Genomic DNA, 4,540 nt, shown 5'->3' on the forward strand with positions numbered 1-4,540 from the left:
TAAGTTACTTATAAATTATAAATGAGTGTGGATCATCGGTGTTGAAGGCACAAGAAATTCTAATGTTGTCGAGCTTCATTGGTACATATCGATTGCGTGCCACACAACACATCTTTTAAAGGAGTAGTTGTCTTATATTTTAGCTTGTTTGTTTAGAAAGAAAAAAATGAATTTTTTTTCAATAAATAACTACATATATAATTAATAAAATCATATGCTTGGGGTTGGCCATTGAGTGAGTGATGGTTGTAGTTGTTCTTCAGTTTGCTCCCAGTTGTGAGGCCGATGGCTAGGTGTTCCTCCCCAGGGGCTTTGGCCTTCATTGTTGCGGCTTTTGTTTTTTATCATTGGCTTCGCATTTGAGCTCCAGCATGGTTGCAATCTATTTTTTTCCTTCACAGGTAGGAGCAGGGGCCTCTGCTCTAATTGGTGGGATTTTTCTGATTTGCATCTCAGGTGGAGGTGCTTGCTGGGAGATGCAATTGTCTTTCCCATGTGCCTTTCGACTAGTAGTTGTGCTGCTGTCTCAGCTGTAGCAATGGCCCACATCTTCCCCGATTATCTCAGTATTTGGTCCACTTGCGTTCTCTGCTTGGTAGGGTTAGCAGCTCTGATCTCGGAAGGAAGTCTACAGTCTTTAATTTTTTCTATCCCTTTTTGAGTTTGCTCTTTAGTCTATATGATAGGTGAGGCTTGATGTTTTTGTGGAGCTCACCTGAAAATCAGGTCTATACATCTTCGTTTCATTATCAATGTAAAGTTTTGGTTTTGAAATAATTTAAAAAAAATCATATATACAAAAACTAAGTGTGTATTGAAATATAATAGACGAACGTAAAATGAAAATACTAACATGTATCCACCCGTCCAACACGGCTAACCTGACCGAGCCCGCTTAAGTTGGGCTTGGGTTGAAAATTTCCAACCCAGTGTTGGATTGGGTTAGGGTTAAGGTATAGGAACCTTGGGTTGGGCAAGGGTTGAGCACCAACCCAACCCAACTCAACCCAACCCGCCCGACATTTAGCCCTAATAAAACCTTTACCACCGTGTTTATGGTCGGCCCTGTTGTCTATACACCATTTTATACATTTGCAGACGATCCCCACTAGGATGAAGGGATACACAAAATATTAGATGATTGAAAAATACAGGTGGACCACATAACGTGAATTTAGTGGACCTAGACATCGTTTTAAATATTCCCTGTCTTACATGGCACCTTAATTTTGAATTGGCCTGAGATTTTGTTTCTACGGTGAAAATGAAGGGAAAAACATGATGGACGGGGTAGATCGGAGGTACAGTTGAAGTGGACCCCACAGAAGCCTGGTAGATGGGGTGTTACCGGTACTGTGTGAGCTCCACCCCTATTTTACTTCACCACCGTTCAAAAACTAATGATGACTCTTCAAACGTGCACGTGGCTTAGTTGTACAGAGTTACAGACCGTCCAAATTGATGGCCCAGTTTTGGATGCATAATAAATCAAAATATACACTTACAAGATGCTTGTTACCCATCTGATTTCGCCGTTATAAATTTTGGGCCACTAGCTATTTTAATTTTGACCATCCATTTGATAGCCATCAATTGGATGGTTACCGTCATTTGATCACCGTAATTTTTGAGGTATGATCCGTCCAAAACATGCCCTGCAATTTGGATGGTTTGGATGAATATGTACAAGTTCCACGTATGAGAATGATGAATCAGTACCATTCTCAGAAGTGTGGTAAAAAACTTTTTGTTTGGACGGTTCGATTATGATCTGAGAATGCAGAAAAACCCATCTATTCTGGATTAGGTGGCTGGTGGCCCCAAGTGGCAAAACTATCATTTTAGTGTTAAGTAGGGTCCATTTTGGTGGGACCTTGAAAAGACCTTTGATTTCAAATTTGAAAAGTGGCGCCAAACAAACAGCTATAGCTATAGAACAACCAGATCCATAACTCAACTGGCAGACTAAGTAGAGATACCTCGTTTCAACACTCGAGGTCTTGGTATCGATCCCTAGTGGGGTGGCTGAAGGAGCAGGAAACGGATCGGCTACTCCCCCTTCACTGGCCAATGGCTGGTGGTGGGTTCTCTGTGGGCCCCCCCATGATGTATGTGTTTCATCCATGCCGTTTATCTATTTTTTCTAGATCATTTTATATATAAGACCAAAAAGGAGGTATATCCCAATCTCAAGTGGACTACATTACAGAAAACAGTGTTGAATGAACATTGACCATTAAAAACTTTTTGCGGGTCATAAAAGTTTTGGATAAAGCTGATCTTTGTTTTTTCCCTTCATCTGGGTCTGTATGACCTAATCAACAGATTGGATGTTGAATAAACAGTATAGTGGGCTTTAGGATGATTTTAATGGAAGACATCCAATTATTATTGTTTTCATGTTGTGTGGTCCACCTGAGATTTTTATCATTCTAATATTTTTTATAAAGCCTTAAAATGATCCGTAAAAATGGATGAAATGCATACATCATGGTGGGGCCCACAGATCACCAAACACCAGCCATGGGGCTGGTGGCAAAGGGAGTAAGCCAATCCGTTTGCAGAGGAGAGGCATTTCTTCGGAGTAACAACGGGTCATCCATCCGGATGCGGATTGGATCGGGCCCAGATTGGGTACTACCCCCGCCAGGATCCTGTCGGGCCCTGTGAGTCCACCGGGATATATATGTTTTATAGCTGTCCATCCATTTTGAGAGATCATTCCGTTGCATGAGCCCAAAAAGAAGCGGATGGAAGATTCAAGTGAACCTCACCACATAAGCAGTGAGGATTGAAAGTTCACCGTTGAAAATTTCTTGGGGTGCACAGAAGTTTTCGATCAAGCTGATATTTGTATTATCCATTCATAAAGGTCTATGTAACCTTATGAATAGGTTGGATAGTAAATAAACATTAAGGTGGGCCTTAGGGAGTTTCAACTGTAGGAATTCGATCCCCACTGCTTCCTACGGTGTGGTTACTTTAGCTTTCAATGATCTATCAAATTAGATGTACAGCGTGGATAAAACATATGGTGAGCCCTGTATCCAAGTTGAGCTGATTTTTTGAACTCAGAAAAATTTTGAACTGAGTTTGAGCTTGTCTGTGCTCAACTTGACTCGGATCAAACCCCAACTGGAATCGAACTCGGATCGAACCAGTTTGGTCACTCGGTTACTTTGATATTGGTGTTGCTCACCAAGTGTTTGATGAAATGACTTAATGAAGTGTCAACTAGTGGCAAGGAAGGTATGTATATGAAATAAATACCTTTTTTTTTTTTCTTGATTTTGATATTGTCTACAAGGTGTTTGATGAAATACCTGTAAAACCATGGCTACTGTCTCAAATATGTGAGATTTTGAAGGTGCGATCCGTGTTTATGAAAATGCCGCAATGGCGAACTCGATTATCCATTCATAAAGGTCTATGTAACCTTATGAATAGGTTGGATAGTAAATAAACATTAAGGTGGGCCTTAGGGAGTTTCAACTGTAGGAATTCGATCCCCACTGCTTCCTACGGTGTGGTTACTTTAGCTTTCAATGATCTATCAAATTAGATGTACAGCGTGGATAAAACATATGGTGAGCCCTGTATATCCCCACTAATAGGACTGTCCGTCTCTGGCTAAATTTTATCGGGGGTAGTACCCAATCGCACGGGATTGGTTGGTGACCGGACCACCTAACGCTGTGAGGGCAACCGTGATGTATGTGTATTATCCACGCAGATCTTTTGTTTTGCCACGTCATTCTAAAGCATTGTTCCAAATGAAGCAAAATAGAAGCTTTAATGGAGCACACCAAAGAAATATATGTGATTAATTGAACAACTATCATTAAAAACTTTTTAGGGACAGCGTAAGTTTTAGATTAAGCTGATATTTGTGTTTTACCTTTGTCTAAGCGTTTAAAATTTTTATGAACAAATTGGATGGCAAATAAAGAATTCGATGGGCCCTAGGAAGGTTTCTAGAGCCCAAAAACAGAAGCGTACTGCAACCATTGCCGTGCCTCGGTGGAAAACTCTTTGGAGTTTCAACATGAGGTCACGAGTTCAAGCATTCCTTGTGGTGTGAAGGTGTGAGAGAGTGTGATGGGTGTGCACACATGCGTGTGTAAAAAAATGCACTAATAAAGTTTCGTAGGACTTGTTTATACAATTCAATTGAACTTTGGTGATCCTAGGGCTAAGATCAACCCGTTAAGACTAAATCCATGGGATTGGCTGCCTTCGTCAGCTACCGATTGTTATTTTGATTAGGCGACTTTAGAAAAGTAAGGGTTAATCCTTTAATATATTCTTTTTGCCCTGTGTTCACGAGAATACTTTGTATTTTTCAATAAAATAATGATGAATAAACTCTCTGCAATCCCATCCGTTCAGGATATTGAGGCCCGTCTCCTTGACAGCGTTCGTTCTATAGTCCGCAGGAGCACAACAATAAAACACACCAACTGGGTTTTATAAAACATGAAACAGGCCTTCATTTGCATCGTCCTCTACAAGCTGCCGAACCACAGGTCGTAGTCATTTT

Source organism: Magnolia sinica, chromosome 6 (assembly GCF_029962835.1).
Source record: "Magnolia sinica isolate HGM2019 chromosome 6, MsV1, whole genome shotgun sequence".
Lineage (NCBI taxonomy): Eukaryota > Viridiplantae > Streptophyta > Magnoliopsida > Magnoliales > Magnoliaceae > Magnolia > Magnolia sinica.